Source organism: Malaclemys terrapin, chromosome 12, assembly GCF_027887155.1.
Source record: "Malaclemys terrapin pileata isolate rMalTer1 chromosome 12, rMalTer1.hap1, whole genome shotgun sequence".
Classification (NCBI taxonomy): Eukaryota; Metazoa; Chordata; order Testudines; family Emydidae; genus Malaclemys; species Malaclemys terrapin.
This window is the reverse complement of record NC_071516.1, coordinates 43,131,637-43,150,074: the sequence shown is the minus strand read 5'-3', so window position 1 is coordinate 43,150,074 and position 18,438 is coordinate 43,131,637. Positions and strand designations below refer to the sequence as shown.

At 45.9% G+C, this 18,438-nt stretch overlaps 2 pseudogenes; one reads left to right on the top strand and one right to left on the bottom strand.

Annotated features, from left to right (window-relative positions):
• Positions 1-225: 225 nt before the first annotated feature.
• LOC128846071 (olfactory receptor 14A16-like) lies at positions 226-1,210 on the bottom strand (annotated as a pseudogene).
• Positions 1,211-17,090: 15,880 nt separating this feature from the next.
• Positions 17,091-18,034, top strand: LOC128846070 (olfactory receptor 14A16-like; annotated as a pseudogene).
• The last annotated feature ends 404 nt before the right edge of the window (positions 18,035-18,438 follow it).

Sequence of the window (18,438 nt, the reverse complement as noted above, 5' to 3'; positions counted from 1 at the left end):
TAGTGTGTTGTGTAAAGTGCTTTGTCTTTAGGACACGTCAAAATCTTGTTCTTCCAGAAAGCCTTTCCATCCTAAAGAAACTGATTAACTTCAGTGGTGTTGGTTTGGTTTTTTGTTTGTTTGTTTATTTTATTGGGTTTTTTTACCACTGTAAAAGCAGCATTTTGTGTAAACAGATTACGCACCATAATCTCATGGACACAACATTTTCACCCATTGATTAGATTAATTAGGAAACAGAATTAAAACAAGGTCATGAGAGCAGGTGGACATTTTATTTTTCGTGAATAACCTCAATTCAGTCAGTTTCTTCAGGGCAGCTTTGATCTCATTATTCCTCATGCTGTAGATGATCGGGTTCATCATGGAAGGCACCACAGCATAGAGAACACCCACCACAAGATCCAGACCTGATGGAGAACTGGAGGCGGGTTTCAGGTAGGCAAAGGTCCCAGTGCAAATTAACAAGGAGACCACAATTTGGTGAGGAAAACATGTGGAGAATGCTTTATGCCAGCTCTGCTCAGAAGGGATTCTCAGCACTGTAGTGAAAATCTGAGCATAAGACACTACTATTAAAACAAAAAGGCTTAATCCTAAAAGTGCATTAAAGGCAATAATCCCAACTTCACTGAGATATGAGTCAGAGCAGGCGAGCTTGAGGAGTTGGGGGATTTCACAGAAGAACTGATCCACAATGTTACCTCTACAGAATGATATTGCAAATGTGTTCCCAGTGTGCAAAGCAGAATTGAGAAGACCACTGATCCAGGCACTGGCTGCCATTTGGACACAAGCTCCCCTGTTAATTACAGTCTCATAGTGCAGCGATTTGCAGATGGCCACATATCGGTCATATGACATGACAGTGAGTAGCAAAGTCTGCCAAAGTGAAGAAGAAGAAGAAGAGAAAGACTTGGGTGACACATTCACCATAAGAAATAGATCTGGTGTTCAATAGGGAATTGGCCATGGACTTAGGGACAGTGACAGTGATGGATCCGATGTCTAGGATGGACAAATTCATCAGGAAGAAGTACAAGGGGGTGTGAAGGTGGCGGTCAAGGGATACTACTGTGATAACAAGGAGATTCCCTGTCAGGGCCATCAGGTAAATCCCTAGAAACACCGCAAAGTGTAAAATCTGCAGCTCCCGAACCTCAGAGAATCCCAAGAGAAGGAACTCAGTCACGGTGGTGTGATTGTACATTTTCCTACTCAATTCATTGTGTGCTGCCTGTGGAAAGAAGGACAAGGACAATGGTGAGGCTAAAGCACTCCAGCTTCCTCACCTCTGACAACCACTCTAGTCGACAGGCACATTATCTCTCCAATCATTAGAGTAGTTCTAATGAAATGAATACATGGAGTACCTGCTCGTTTGCTGACTCCTTGGGGAGACCTGTACAGAGGAACATAAGAACATAAGGACATAAGAATGGCCGTATTGGGTCAGACCAAAGGTCCATCCAGCCCAGTATCCTGTCTACCGACAGTGGCCAATATGAGGTACCCCAGAGGGAGTGAACCTAACAGGTAATGATCAAGTGATCTCTCTCCTGCTGTCCATCTCCACCCTCTGACAAACAGAGGCTAGGAGAACCTCACTGTGGTGATGGAAGGAGCCATCGCTTGTGCATGGTTCTGGAGAAAAAACATGTGACAAGCACATGAGAAGAAGAAGAAGATCACACCAGTATAAATTGCCATAGATCCCTTACAGTCAATGGAGTGGCATTCATTTTCACCTTTAGACAATCTGGTCCAAGAAGTGGCTTCACAAATTGCAGTGTAAATATGGAACTAATTACAACCCAAACCCATCGATCTTCAGAATGATGGTTGTCCTATTGAGACAACAGAGAGCCATTTCATGAGAGGAAACTAAATGAGTTACACAAAGTGTGGGCTGAGAGGGGAAATGATCACTCTCCATGAATATATCAGGGGTGTCAGAGATCAGCGCAAGCCCCTCTTCCTGGACACCCACTGGAATAACTGTGAGGGCAATACAAGCCTCTTTGTTCTGTATCCCATGGGTTGTGTTAAGCAGGGCCGGCTTTAGCAAGAGCGGGGCCCGATCCCTGGGGGCGGGGCTTGCTGCAAGCCCCGCACCCAGGAATCGAGCCGCGCCGCGGGGGGGAGACACGGGGAGACCCGAGCCGCGCCGCGCCACGGGGGGGATGGGAGGACATGGGGAGACCCGAGCCGCGCCGCGCCGTGGGGGGGATGGGGGGACACGGGGAGACGCGAGCCGCGCGACGGGGGGACACGGGGGGACGGGGAGACCCAAGCTGCGCCGCGCCGCGAGCGGGGGGGACCCGAGCTGCGCCGCGGGGGCCGCGCCGGGGGGGGGACCCGAGCCGCGCTGCAGAAGCCGCGCCGGGGGGGGACCCGAGCCGCGGGGACCGGGCTGGAGCCAAGCCGGGCCAGAGCCACTGGGGCCTGCGGGAACGGGCCGCGCCTCCCCGGAGCCCTTCTCCCGCCCCCACCACCCCAGCTTACCTTGCGCTGCCGGCCCGCCCCTGCTTCGTCTCAGACTTCCCGCGAATCTCTGATTCGCGGGAAGCAGGGGAGGGGGTGGAGCGTGCAGGGGAGGGGAGGAGGGGGAAGTGAGCTGGGGGCGGGGTGGACAGCTGCAGCGCGGGGCCCTCTTGGCGTGGGGCCCAATTCAGCCGAATCAACTGAATCGGCCTAAAGCCGGCCCTGGTGTTAAGCTTCTGGAGGCTGAAGGGAGTCATAGAATCATAGAATCATAGAATATCAGGGTTGCAAGGGATCTCAGGAGGTTATCTAGTCCAACCCGCTGCTCAAAGCAGGACCAATCCCCAACTAAATCATCCCAGCCAGCAGGGCCGGCTCCAGGCTGGAGCCGAGCAAGCTCGTGCTTGGGGCGGCAGATTCTACGGGGCGGAATTCCACCCAATCCTAGGGCAGCGTGGCTGCTTTTTTTGTTTTGTTTTGTTTTTTGTTTGCTGATCCAGCCACCCTGTAGAGGGTGGCGGTGCAGAGGAGGGGAGCGCCGTGCTGGGAGTGGGCTGCGTGCTTCATCTGCCCCAGCCGGTGCCAAGTCTGTAGCAAGCCCAGCAGGGCAGCCCGCATTCTTCCCTCCCCGCCAACCAGAGCGGCGTGGAGCCCTCCCAGCAGGCAGCGGGGCGGTCAGGGCTGCGAGGCGAGCTCCCCGGTTAAGCCCTGGCCGCCCCCTCTCTCTCTCCCCCCGCTTCTGCCCCCTCCCCCTGCTAGCCAGGGAACATCTGCTGTGCAGAGAGTCCCCCTGCACCCTGGCTCCGGACGCCCCCCAGGTTTCTTTTTTTCCCTTCCTTTGCCACTCCGGCCGTGCCACAAGTTTTTTTTTTTTCCTATTTTGCCACACTGAGTTTTTTTTTTTTTTTTTTTGCTTGTGGAGGCAAAAAAGCCAAAGCCGGCCCTGCCACTTGTCCTTGTTGAACCTCATCAGATTTCTTTTGGCCCAATCCTCTAATTTGTCTAGGTCCCTCTGTATCCTATCCCTATCCTCCAGACTCCCCAGTACTCAAACTTGCCTCTCTCCCACAACACCATCCCAAATGTGTGAAGCTTCTGGTTTCACTCCCTCAAGGGCGTGCAGTAGTTTTTGAAGCAATAACACACACACACACACACACACAAACTTTTTTCAATCTGTCAACTTTATACTCTTTGTATTTAAGCATATAAAGCTCAGGGGAGTACAAATCACACAATGCCATAAACATCCTAAACTCACTGTTCCTCATCAACTCACCCTTCCCTTAGGGTTCCTCTGTGTTCTGCGAGGCAGGCAGGATCCACCATCCACTGCTTACTCTGCCCCTGCCCGACCCTCCCTAATCTTACTCCAGTGCAAGATGGCTTTCTCCCCCAGTTGTCCCCTGTCAGTCTATTTAGAGACTCCTGCCGAGGGTCACCTGCTGCTTCTGTTCTGCTTTTTGCTAATTTTCCTCTGCTCTCAAAGCCCTCTGACTTAAGACAGGAGGAGGACATGCCTTCTCCCAGCTAGAGCAAACCCACTGACAAATGAATAAGGAGGAGTATAAAAATATTGCTCAGGCATGCAGGAGTGAAATCAGGAAGGCCAAATCACACTTGGAGTTGCAGCTAGCAACGGATGTTAAGAGTAACAAGAAGGATTTATTCAGGTATGTTAGCAGGTCAAGGAAAAGTGTGGGGAAGGTAACCTAGTGACAGAGGATGTGGAAAAGCTAATATACTCAATGCTTTTTTGCCTATGTCTTCACAAACAAAGTCAGCTCCCAGACTGCTGCACTGGGCAGCACAGCATGGGGAGGAGGTGACCAGCCCTCTGTGGAGAAAAAAGTGGTTCAGGACTATTTAGAAAAACTGGATGAGCACAAGTCCATGGGGCCAGATGTGCTGCATCCGGCAGATGTGATTGCAGAGCCATTGGCCATTATCTTTGAAAACTCATGCGGATCGGGGGAGGTCCCAGATGACTGGAAAAAGGCTAATGTAGTGCCCATCTTTAAAAAAGGGAAGAAGGAGGATCCGGGGAACTATGGGCCAGTCAGCCTCACCACATTCCCTGGAAAAATCATGGAGCAGGTCCACAAGGAATCAATTCTGAAGCACTTAGAGGAGAGGAAAGTGATCAGGAACAGTCAGCATTGATTCACCAAGGGCAAGTCATGCCTGACTAACCCAGTTGCCTTCTATGAGGAGATAATTGGGTCTGTGGATGAGGGGAAAGCAGTGGATGTGCTGTTATTCCTTGACTTTAGCAAAGCTTTTGATACGGTCTCCCACAGTATTCTTGCCAGCAAGTTAAAGAAGTATGGGCTCGATGAATGGACTATAAGGTGGATAGAAAGCTGGCTAGATCATTGGGCTTGACAGATAGTGATTAATGGCTCCATGTCTAGTTGGCAGCCGGTATCAAACGGAGTGCCCCAAGGGTCTGTCCTGGGGCTGGTTTTGTTCAATATCTTCATTAATGATCTGCAAGATTAATGGCGTGGATTGCACCCTCAGCAAGTTTGTAGATTACACTAAACTGGGAGGACTGGTAGATACACTGGAGGAAAGGGGTAGGATACAGAGGGACCTAGACATATTAGAGGATTGGGCCAAAAGAAATCTGATGAGGTCGTGCACTTAGGATGGAAGAATCCCATACACTGCTACAAACTAGGAGCCGAGCGGTTTAAGTAACAGTTCTGCAGAAAAGGACCTAGGGGTTACAGTGGTAGGAAGCTGGATATGAATCAAGAGTGTGCCCTTGTTGCCAAGAAGGCTAACGGAATTTTGGGCTGTATAAGTAGGGGTATTGCCAGCAGATCGTGGGACTTGATTGTTCCCTTCTATTCGGCATCTGGAGTGCTGTGTCAAGTTTTGGGCCCCACATTACAAGAAGGATGTAGAAAAATTGGAAAGAGTCCAGTGGAGGGCAACTAAAATGATTAGGGAGCTGGAGCACATGATTTATGAGACGAGGCTGACGGAACTGGGATTATCTAATCTGCAGAAGAGAAGACTGAAGGGGGAATTGATAGCTGCTTTCAACTACCTGAAAGGGGGTTCCAAAGAGGATGGATCTAGACTGTTCTCAGTGGTGGCAGATGACAGAACAAGGAGTAATGGTCTCAAATTGCAGTGGGGAAGGTTTAGGCTGGATATTAGGAAAAACTTTGTCACTAGGAGGGTGGTGAAGCATTGGAATGGGTGACCTAGGGAGGTGATGGAATCTCCTTCCTTAGAGATTTTTAAGGTCAGGCTTGACAAAGCCTTGGCTGGGATGATTTAGTTAGGGATTGGTCCTGCTTTGAGCAGGGGTTGGACTAGATGACCTCCTGAGGTCCCTTCCAACCCTGTTGTTCTATGATTCTATGATTCATTGTCTCAAGGAGTTTTACTTGTATTTAAATGATCATTGATTGCTGATCACTCCACAAATCAGGAGTATTCAGATAGAACTCCCCATTCATCATATGTTTCCCCTTTCCAGAAAGAACAGGGCAAGGGTATGCAACAGGTACCCCAGTGATTTTCTGGCTCCCCACTCCTAGACAGACCATCTGCTGTTACTACTTCTCCATATGAACTTCATACATTCAGTCAGTCAATGAGCAATTCTGGTGACTATACCAAATACAGCTTCATGACAACAATGTAGGTCAATTCCTCTGTTGATGCCTCCAGTGGTTGCTTCATACACATTTGGGCTTTTCCCACCCTTTTCTGAGTATCATGGATTTCTCAGCACTCTTTACCATGCATAAGCTTCTTTGGTGTCCATATTAACTCAGGCTACAGGCATCATACCCATAACTGTTTGCCTGCTAGCTCCAAACCAGCCACACCCTTATCTCCTTCCTCTGGGGTCCCATGGACATGACTTACCCTCTTCTCCTCCTTTATTTCCCCATAGTGTTCCAAAAAAGGGCACCCACTGTAGCTATAGGCTGCTTGGTTCTCACCTCTCTCAGGCAGAGACTAACATCCCCACTCTCTCCTGATCAGGGGTTTTCTAAGCTGCACACTGTGTTATTCCCAGCAAGCCAGAGTGTCTAAACAAGTTTACAGCCACACATTGTTTTTTCTACAGAGACTATAAACAGTGTAAATGCCCACAGGTATAGACCACAGAGCCCCTTTGAAGCAAGCACATTTATTTTTAAGGTAAAAGAATTACCGAGAAGCTGTATTAAAAATAAAATAACCTACTCACATGATAATAAACTTACCAGACATCATCCTGGTAGGAGTAAGTCCTTCAAAACCCACCAAGGCATTTTTCTGTGCTCACATCCAATCTCTCCCCTCGAGAAGTTACATAAAATCCCAGCCCACACTAATCCATACATTTTGCATTTAATACAATGGACTCCAGAGACACTTAAAGTGGATAAGCACCAGGGAAGAAGAAGATGCTACAGGACCATGTTGGCACAGCACAAAATGGAGATAAACTGGTCATGAGTAAATTCAGGCTGGAAATCAGAAGAAGGTTTGCAGCCATCAGAGAAGTGAAGTTCTGGAGCAGGTTTGCAATTACAGTATTACTTCTAAATATTAACGTTTCCCACTCTTGTTTAAAGCATGGTTTCCAATTAAGAGAGTCAGAAATTGTCCATCTTTAAAGAATTCCAGTTGTAATTTTTTAAATTTGTCAGTACATTAATTCCCTAATATATTTAATTGAAACAGTATCTTACTGTGCTGTTCATTGCAGATTTTACTCCAACTTGCTTAGTGTTTGATCCTCCAGCTCCAAGATTCTGCTATCTATCTATCTATCTATCTATCTATCTATCTATCTATCTATCTATCTATCTAACTATCTCAGTGTCCACTTCCACTGTATTATCTAAATGTCAGAGGGACAGATTTCAAAGAATCCTTTCACCTGCACACTCTGAGACTGACCTGACAGAACTAGACTCAAAACTGTTGCTCTCTGCAGAGGATCCGTGTGTAGCTGAGTCTGATTGTCAGTGACATTAGGAGACTCATGCTGTAGAAGACAATTTATCCATGTCTGTTTCCTAAGGGCTTCCTAGATTCACTCCCTGGAGCCCTGCACAGCTCAGAAGCAGCGGCCCAGAGGCAAAAGTGCATCAATTCATAGATGATTAAGGCAAAAGGCACCTCTATGACCCTCTATTCTGACCCCTACCTAGCACAGGCCCTAGGATCTGCCCCAGGGTTCCCTGATACCAGACCAGCTTCTGTTTTATCCATGAGGCAGAGTTACAAAGATATTTAGGCAACTAAAGATGGAAACAGGAGACTAGTGGGATTTACAAAAGCTCCTAAATTCAATGGGAGTTAAGCCCCCAATTTGTTCAGGTGCTTTTGTGAATTCCACATAAATACCATCTCCATGTTTAAGTGCATAAACTCCTGTATAAAGCTGGCATTGTGTCTAACATGTTAATTTCCCAGGCTTTTCTTTCTTTTCAGAAATACTAAGTCTGGGATTTGCAAAGGTGACTAAGGTATGCAAACCTGGGATGCCGACCTGCCTTGGCCTGCCTGGAACACTCCAGCCTACTGTGATATAAGTATAACCAGGCAGCAGGGGCTGGAGAAACAAGGTCAAAACACCTGGTGCTCTTGCGATCTAAACCTGGCTATGCCTCTCAGTTACTTTCCGTGCCCCAGTTTCCCAGCTTGTAACCGGAGGGATAAGCACTGAGAATGGATGAATACTACATAAGGAATCATTTATTTAGGGCTCACTCCACTATTCAGTTTGGTTCAAGCCCTTAATTAATTTTCATAGATCATGGTGAAATATTTGTTGTTGTTTTTTTTCAAAACAGAATTTGCCTGTTTCCCACAGGAATGTAGGAATCACCAGAGTCTAGTACCCGGGGTCTCACTGGGCCCAGTACCAAATACTGCACCACCCAGAACAGCTGGAGTTGGTGCTGGGGAGCTGCTCTAATTGCAGCCAGTACACGATCATTTGCCTGAGTCTGCAGAGAGCCTGAGACAATGGCTCTGACAGAATGGAACTGCCCCAGGCTTTTCCATGAGTGTTCATCTCCCAGCCCCACTGCTCTCGAGAACCCCACCAACCCCACCCCCAGCATGGGGCTCTGTGTGCAGGAGGCAGGAAGAGCACAACTGTCCCCACCTTCTCACCCAAGCAGATATTGTCTGGTGGGCAAGTGAGGACTGGGGGGACAACTGCTGTCATTCCATGTGAGCCAGGGTCAAAGGGGCAGAGCCCCATGCATGGCCCTGGAGTGTCTGAACCCAGCCCTGAGAGTTGGCAGAGATTTATGGGACTAAATGTGCCTCTTTCCTCTGGCTCCTGGGAACAGCCCTGCTCAGAGCAGTGACTCCTGGTGGGACCAGCCCCAGGTGCTGTACAGGGAGAGGCAGGGAGCATCCCCTCTCCCGTGCACAATTCTGCACTGACCTTCATGTCAGGGAGTTTCCCAGTGACTTAGAGGCTGGGTGGAGACTGGAACCATGGCGGGTTTATTTCATACTCTATCTAACAAAACCATGGAGGCTCTCATAATCCATGCCAATGTCTCACCTGCTGAGCTCTTTGTCTCAGCGATACCTTGTGGCAGTGAGTTCCCCTGTTCAACTGTGTGCTCAGCAGTCCTGGGCAGAGGACGCCATGAACACTTTTCAGAACAGGGGGACTGGGCTAGGCAGAGGAAGGAGGAGTGTGAGAGAGGAAGGAAATGATAACCAGGGTTTGCCAATGGGCAGAAGCAGGGGAAATAGTCTTTTGCTTGGAGATGGGGGTAGGTGGAAGGAATCAGGGGTGGGCGGACTATTCCATGGGCCTGGGACCAGGTCAAAGGAGTGAGGCTGAGCAGATAAGGGGACTAGTAGTCAGAGGAGTTGAGCAGGTATCTCTGAGGAAGCTGAGTCAGGAACTCTGGGTGGAGGAATTGGGTCAATGATCCTCTCTTCCAAGTAAAACCCAACAGTGATGTCATGGACAATGTCCATATTCCTGATTGAAAGATTTATTTAGTAATGTTCTGATTTCTGACATTTCAAAAGATTGGTATTTTTGGCATTTTTTACCTGTTTAACATATGATTACATTGAAATAAGAAAAAGAAGCCCATGTAAGGCACCTTAGCACGTAACTGGTAGTACAAAAAATAAAGTTGAAATAATAATTCAAAATGGAAACTACTGTTTAAAATGTGACCAATGTAAAATAAAAACATTTAATTGAAAATGATATTTTCCCACAATAAAATAAAATAAAATAAAATTGATGTCAGTGAAACAGTTAGTTTTGTTGAGAATATTTTTTTGGTCAAAGATTTCTGACCACTTTGGCTGTCTAACAGCTAAAGGTACTGACTGGAAAGGGTTTGTTCATCATTTGCTTACAGTCAGTTAGACGTACATCAGTGCATTGTTGTGTCAGGCTACAGTGGTCAGTATCTTGAGGAATCAAACACGTTAGATTCACAAGAGACCTGAGGTTCCAGCTGCCACTTGAGGCAACTGGGGCTGGACTCACAAAGAAATGTAACCTTGCAATGCTGAGTGGTCCCCACAGCTAAGTGGATGGTACCTAGAAAATCACCGAGGTTCAAAAAGCCTGCATTTGGTGCTCAATGAATGGGGAATGATGGCGCCTCAGAATGGGATCCATAAAAGCCAATGTGCTTGGCAGCTCCTCGGCTAAGGCGGCCAATGGGAGATGCAGTGTGCTAAGCCCTGCCCCACTCTCAGAGGTAGGCACCTAAGTACAGGCTACAGGGAGGTGTGTCCCGCTGCTGGGGATTCCCAGCTGTGACCCCTCTCCTGGAGTTAGGAGCTTAGGCCGTGTTAGCAGTGGAAGGAGGAGCTCCCTCACAACCATTAGCCCAGCACTAAGGGTATCACCTGGGGAGTAGGAGACCCTAGATGCACATACCCCTTCTGTCTCCCACACCCCAGGCTAATGCGCTGATCATGTGGCTAAGAGCTACAAGGGAAGTACTCCTGCTTCATCATTGTGTGTGACATGCCTATGGGGTCCTGATCCAGTAGGCAAACTCTGGGCAGACTTACTGCACTGGCTCTGCAGCCGAGTTAGGGGATGAACGCTTGTTGTCCCCTGGCTCATGCATCGCTCTGGGGGTTAGGTATCTCTCCCCTCTACCCCCCAGCTTCCTCCATTGACTCCCAGAAAGGGATCACAGTTGGGAATCCCAAGCAGAGGGAGGCACCTCCCTGCAGCTTGGACTTAGGTGCCAAATTCCCCGAGAGGGGCAGAGCTTTGTGCATGCCCCTCTCCCTGTCATCTCCCCCTGGCTGGCTTAGGCGAGAAGCCTCCTTTGCAATGTCTATATCCCTCTGTGAATCTGGCCCTTGCAGCCTGCTCAGGCTGGCTGCATCACCCAGCATGTCAGGGCCACTCCCCTTTGCAACCAGGAACCTCCGCACTCCCCATTGCATAATGTTATTACTCCCAGAATGTGACTGGACAATAATAGGCCACCTCTGGATAGGATTAGAACCAGTGCTTGGGGGCTTTCCATTGGCCATGGAGCCCATCACTTTCAGTGACCTCACCGAAGGTGCATGGAAAGAGGAGGTGAAGACAGCACAGACAAGACGGGGGATGGTGGGGAATGGGAAGCAGGATGCTCCTTTCCCACGGGGGGATAGACAAGCCAAGGGATCCCCCTCCCCAAGGCACTCAGCAGTCAGGCTGCCCCAATGGGTCTTGCCTTCAGAATCAGGGGTACAGGGATCCCTTGTCGGGCCTGCAGCTTCCCCCAGGAGCCAGTGACCAGCCCCCTCATGATGGTGTCAGTGACCAGGGTTCCCCACAATCCTTCCCCATCTCGAGGGGCTTGAAGTGAAGACTCTGCAAATCTCCCTAAAATTAACGTGGAAATGTTGGTCAGTCAGAGTCTGACTGTGATCTCGTTCACACTGGGCTTACCCCCTTTGATACTCGCCAACTCCAGTAGAGATACTAATGGTCTACATCAGGGGTTCTCAGCCTTTCTCTTTCTGAGGCCCTGACCCAACGTGCTATAAAAACCCCACGGCCCACTTGTGCCCCACTGTTTTTCTATATATAAAAGCCAGGGCTGGCTTTAGGGGGTAGCAAGGAGGGCAACAGCCTAGGGCCCCACGCCACGGGGAGCACCGCAAAGCTAAGTTGCTCAGACTTTGGCTTCAGCCCTGGGTGGTGGTACTCGGGGCCCCGGGCTGCAGTCCAGCGCAACAGGGCTTTGGCTTTCTGCCCTAGGCCTTAGTGAGTCTAATGCCGACCATGCTTGGCAGACCCCCTGGAACCTGCCTGCAGCCCCCCAGGGAATCCCAAACCCTGGCGGAGAATCACTGCTGTAGACCAGGGGTTCTCAACCTTTTTCTTTCTGAGGTCCTCCCAAACATAATATAAAAACTCCACGGCCCATCTGTGCCACAACAACTGGTTTTCTGCTTATAGAAGCCAGTACTGGAGTTAGCGGGTCACAAGCAGGGCAATTGCCTGGGTCCCCATGCCACAGGGGAACCCAAGAAGCTAAGTAGCTCAAGGCCCCAGGCTTCAGCACCATATAACGGGGCTTCAGCTTTCTGCCCTGGGACCCAGTGAATCTAATGCTGGCCCTGCTTGGTGGACCCCCTGAAACCTGTTTGAGGTGTCCCAGGGGGCCCCAGCCCCCTGGTTCAGAACCACTGGTCTACACAATTGAGGGATCAGTCTTAGGCCCATTCATTGAAGCTTCCCTACAGTTTATTCACCTGATCCTCTTGGGCATGAATGACTTGACTTTAACGGAGTTACTCCTGATTTACACCCTATTGGGTGAGCAAAATCAAGCCAACTCACTCCCGCTTTCCAATGTGTCACATATAGCACCCTGCCCATCACATCTTGCGCTTCATATTTTATTGCCTGGCATCTTGGCTAATTGCTTATATTTCTGCACAATTGAGTGCAAAGTGGGTGTCAGAGGCTACCCTTCTAGTGCAATAGAGTTTCACACCCACTTGGCACAGATGTAAACAGCTCGGATTGAATTGAGCCATTCATAGGAAGGAGATTCACATTGTGATCTCTTTCCCTAATTTTGTGTAGAGCACAGGAATTATTGTTTTTGCTCTCTCTCTCCCCCATGCGGCCTCCAAGGAAAGGCCAGACAATCCACCCTCTTATGCTGAGTGTTAACAACGAAGAAAACAACTGAACAGAAATATTCGTTCCAGATAAAATTATGAGATGCTACATGGGACCTACATCCCAAAGGACTGTAATGAGGCATTAATATAGGACCTTGCATTGGAGCAAAGACAATTTATCACTCTTCTCACCTCTGCATCACTCATTGATGTGACTCCTTTGTGAGAAGCAAATGAAGGTGCATGTGAATCTGTTCAGGGACTTCATTTTTTTTACCTACTTTATAATAATTCACGGGTTGCAAAGCAGGACAGACACCCCGGGATCTTCGCAGCATCAACAAGTCATTTATTTTTTCCTGGTATGGTTTCATATTCATTAGGGGTGCTGGGGGACTTTCAAAGGGGTATTGGAGCCCAACTATCATTTCAAAGGGGTATTGGAGCCCAACTATCATTGAATATTAGCATGGATTGAAGTGGTTCTTGTTGATATTCCTGGATGCAGGGTTACTTAATTAAAGTGATAACTAATCACAGAGATCTGGGTAGATCTAGGATAGATAGATAGATAGATAGATAGATAGATAGATAGATAGATAGATAGATAGATAGATGTGTTGTTTAGAGAGACAAAAAGAGAATAAAATCTAGTTTAAAAATGCCATCATTACAATGAATTATATTTGCTAAGATTTTTTTCTTCCTGTATCAGATTCCAGGGTTTTCTTGCTCATGTGAATAGCTCATTGTGACCTGGATTTTGCCTCAGCACTTTGCTTCAGTGATCAGTAGAACTCGTAAATATAATGGAAATTTGGACTTATGGTGAAGTTTTCAAAAGTAGAAGGGAGATACGGAGTCCATTCATCCCAAGGGTTATTGGCAATTTTTGACTTTTTAATGAAAAAAACAAAACTTCAAAATGGTTTGTTCAAAAAAATCAATTGGTCAATAAATCCCTCCCCCTCCCTCTGGAAAGCAGTCAAATGGCACAATAAATTTATAATAAATAAACAAATAAAAATAAAATAAATATTTATTCAAAAATCCAGTTTTCCATCGGAACAAAAGTTGTGGTGGGAAATTTTTGACCTTCCCTATGGATCTTCCTGCAGGGTAGCTGGATTTTCAGAGGATCTCAGTTCCCATTATAGGTGCCTAAATGAAGTTACCAGTCTTTTTTAAAGAGCAGAGCAGTCAGCACCTCCTCCTGAGAATGGTAAATTCCTTTGATAATCTGGTTTCATTCTTTGTGTGTCTAAACAGGAGTGGTCAGGTGCTGATCTTTTTCGAAAATCAGACCGAGAGTATTTTTTGTGATACGGTAGCTCAGCAGTTAAGACACTAAACTTCTAAACCTGAGCTGTGAGCTTGAATCTCAGTTAACCATCATGAGTTATTCTTCTTTTGAGATCTCCCAGAAATGTACAAGAATTACACTTGATCAGAAATTCTGTCAATTTTCATCTTTTAGCAGAAAATTTTCTACCTAGCAAAACTTTTTGTGGAAACTGTTAGCTGTCCCCCAAAAATGTTCAGTTTTTTTAAGTGAAAACTGAACAATTTCAGCCAAGAACTGAAAATATTTGAACTGGGGGGGAGGGTGTCAGAAAAAGCATTTCACTTACAAAAATCAAAATGTTTTGGGACTTTGTTGGATGAAATGTCACAAGTTTCCACTGAATTTATTTTTAAAAATGTACGTTTTTGCAATTAAAATTTTTCATGGCGGAAAGAGGAAACACTTTCTGACCAGGTCTAGGAAGAACCTGTATAGAACCTGAAAGTTACAAAAAAAAAGGTGGCAGAACACAGATTAACTTGACTTGACTTTAACGGAGTTACTCCTGATTTACACCCTATTGGGTGAGCAAAATCAAGCCAACTCACTCCCGCTTTCCAATGTGTCACATATAGCACCCTGCCCATCACATCTTGCGCTTCATATTTTATTGCCTGGCATCTTGGCTAATTGCTTATATTTCTGCACAATTGAGTGCAAAGTGGGTGTCAGAGGCTACCCTTCTAGTGCAATAGAGTTTCACACCCACTTGGCACAGATGTAAACAGCTCGGATTGAATTGAGCCATTCATAGGAAGGAGATTCACATTGTGATCTCTTTCCCTAATTTTGTGTAGAGCACAGGAATTATTGTTTTTGCTCTCTCTCTCCCCCATGCGGCCTCCAAGGAAAGGCCAGACAATCCACCCTCTTATGCTGAGTGTTAACAACGAAGAAAACAACTGAACAGAAATATTCGTTCCAGATAAAATTATGAGATGCTACATGGGACCTACATCCCAAAGGACTGTAATGAGGCATTAATATAGGACCTTGCATTGGAGCAAAGACAATTTATCACTCTTCTCACCTCTGCATCACTCATTGATGTGACTCCTTTGTGAGAAGCAAATGAAGGTGCATGTGAATCTGTTCAGGGACTTCATTTTTTTTACCTACTTTATAATAATTCACGGGTTGCAAAGCAGGACAGACACCCCGGGATCTTCGCAGCATCAACAAGTCATTTATTTTTTCCTGGTATGGTTTCATATTCATTAGGGGTGCTGGGGGACTTTCAAAGGGGTATTGGAGCCCAACTATCATTTCAAAGGGGTATTGGAGCCCAACTATCATTGAATATTAGCATGGATTGAAGTGGTTCTTGTTGATATTCCTGGATGCAGGGTTACTTAATTAAAGTGATAACTAATCACAGAGATCTGGGTAGATCTAGGATAGATAGATAGATAGATAGATAGATAGATAGATAGATAGATAGATAGATAGATAGATGTGTTGTTTAGAGAGACAAAAAGAGAATAAAATCTAGTTTAAAAATGCCATCATTACAATGAATTATATTTGCTAAGATTTTTTTCTTCCTGTATCAGATTCCAGGGTTTTCTTGCTCATGTGAATAGCTCATTGTGACCTGGATTTTGCCTCAGCACTTTGCTTCAGTGATCAGTAGAACTCGTAAATATAATGGAAATTTGGACTTATGGTGAAGTTTTCAAAAGTAGAAGGGAGATACGGAGTCCATTCATCCCAAGGGTTATTGGCAATTTTTGACTTTTTAATGAAAAAAACAAAACTTCAAAATGGTTTGTTCAAAAAAATCAATTGGTCAATAAATCCCTCCCCCTCCCTCTGGAAAGCAGTCAAATGGCACAATAAATTTATAATAAATAAACAAATAAAAATAAAATAAATATTTATTCAAAAATCCAGTTTTCCATCGGAACAAAAGTTGTGGTGGGAAATTTTTGACCTTCCCTATGGATCTTCCTGCAGGGTAGCTGGATTTTCAGAGGATCTCAGTTCCCATTATAGGTGCCTAAATGAAGTTACCAGTCTTTTTTAAAGAGCAGAGCAGTCAGCACCTCCTCCTGAGAATGGTAAATTCCTTTGATAATCTGGTTTCATTCTTTGTGTGTCTAAACAGGAGTGGTCAGGTGCTGATCTTTTTCGAAAATCAGACCGAGAGTATTTTTTGTGATACGGTAGCTCAGCAGTTAAGACACTAAACTTCTAAACCTGAGCTGTGAGCTTGAATCTCAGTTAACCATCATGAGTTATTCTTCTTTTGAGATCTCCCAGAAATGTACAAGAATTACACTTGATCAGAAATTCTGTCAATTTTCATCTTTTAGCAGAAAATTTTCTACCTAGCAAAACTTTTTGTGGAAACTGTTAGCTGTCCCCCAAAAATGTTCAGTTTTTTTAAGTGAAAACTGAACAATTTCAGCCAAGAACTGAAAATATTTGAACTGGGGGGGAGGGTGTCAGAAAAAGCATTTCACTTACAAAAATCAAAATGTTTTGGGACTTTGTTGGATGAAATGTCACAAGTTTCCACTGAATTTATTTTTAAAAATGTACGTTTTTGCAATTAAAATTTTTCATGGCGGAAAGAGGAAACACTTTCTGACCAGGTCTAGGAAGAACCTGTATAGAACCTGAAAGTTACAAAAAAAAAGGTGGCAGAACACAGATTAATATGGTTGGATATTGCTGATGTCTTCTGGGTACTCAGAGGATGAGTAACGAATGGCCAGTGTGATCTATTGACAGGACAAGCTATCATTCTTAGTTTGTGAGGGTTTCCTTCTCCTGATAGCAGGCTAGGGGAATCTGTAGGGAAGTGTGTGCTCTTCGGCATTCAGCTTACATATAGCCAGACAAGGGTAAAATGGAGTCAGTTGTGCTTCTCTGCCTTAGGAAGCAGCCTGCGTTGTCTCTCTCTGGTTTTACGTTCTTGTATGTTATTCTCAGAAATGAAGTACTGTTATATTGCTGCCTTTCAGCAAGAGTCTCTTATGTTTTTATTTAATTTCCCTATGTATAACAGACAGCAATGTCACAACCTTCCTTTTCATACAAAAGGTTACAGGGCACATGCATTGGGAAAAATATGTTTGTTTCAGCTCTCTTAATTTTAACTGCATTTTTCTTATGTCTTTTCCTTGTCTTTCCCATTCTCGCCAGGTAGGACATGACCAACCAAACTTCTGTGATTGAATTCCATCTCCTGGGATTTTCTGACATCCATGAGCTCCAGATCTTGCACTTTCTTGTGTTCCTGTTTGTTTATGTGGCCGCCCTCATCGGGAATTTCCTCATCATTGTCCTTGTGACCCTCACCATCATCTCCACAGCCCCATGTACTTCTTCCTCAAGAACATGTCATTCTTAGACCTCTGCTACATCTCTGCCACTGTCCCCAAATCCATGGTGAATGCCATCATGCAGCACCACTCCATTTCTTTCCACAGCTGCTTCCTGCAGTTGTTTTTCTTCATCACATTTGGGACAGCAGAGTTGGCCTTGCTGACAGTCATGGCATATGACCGCTACCTGGCCATCTGCAGACCTCTGAGATACAGGACAGTAATGAACAGCAGAGCATGTGTTCAGATGGCTGCCAGGTCCTGGCTCAGTGGAGCGCTGTATTCAGTGTTGCACGTGGGTAACTCATTCAGCTTACCCTTCTGTGGGCCCAACTTTGTCCACCAGTTCTTCTGTGACATCCCACCCCTCCTTCAGCTCTCTTGCTCTGACACGCAGCCCAACAAGGTCCACAACATCGTCTTAGCCCTCTGCTATGGCTTTATCTGCTTCACCTTTATCTTTGTGTCCTATGTTCACATTTTCAAAACTGTAGTGAGAATCCCCTCTGCAGGGGGCAGGTATAAAGCCTTCCCCATGTGCCTGCCCCACTTGATTGTAGTCTCCTTGTTCATTGGCACTGGATTCTTCATGTACATGAAGCCAAACTCTAGGTCCCCGTCCACTCAAGACATGTTGGTGCCTGTACTCTATTCTGTTGTACCACCGGTACTAAACCCTATTATCTACAGCCTCAGGAATAAGGAGATAAAAGCAGCGTTGAGAAAAGTGAAAAGGCAGGGGTGGAAAATGGCCACATATTTCCGATGATCTGCTAAAAAAAAAAGTCAGAAAAGCATCACAGAAGATACCCAGATACCATAGCAATGGGTGAAAAAAATAAACAGCTGAGGTTAGGATTTTTAGATAGATAGATAGATAGATAGATTCAGGATGTATCAAAGTTTATATTTCTCTCCATATGTAAGCAAATATAAGTTTCTTCTATTTTATCTTACTCCTAGTGCTGCTCAGAAAGTGTCCTGGAAATATTTTTTCTTATGTCAAATTTAGACTTTTCTTAGACAATCTCAAAACCAGTGTGTGACCTTCAGGAAGTCATTTTAATCTTCCTATGCGCCAGTTCCCCTTATGTAACATGCAGGTGATTGGGACCAAAGGTCAAAATTTCAGAAAAAAAATGGTGGAAGGGAAATGGAGGGGATAATGGAAAT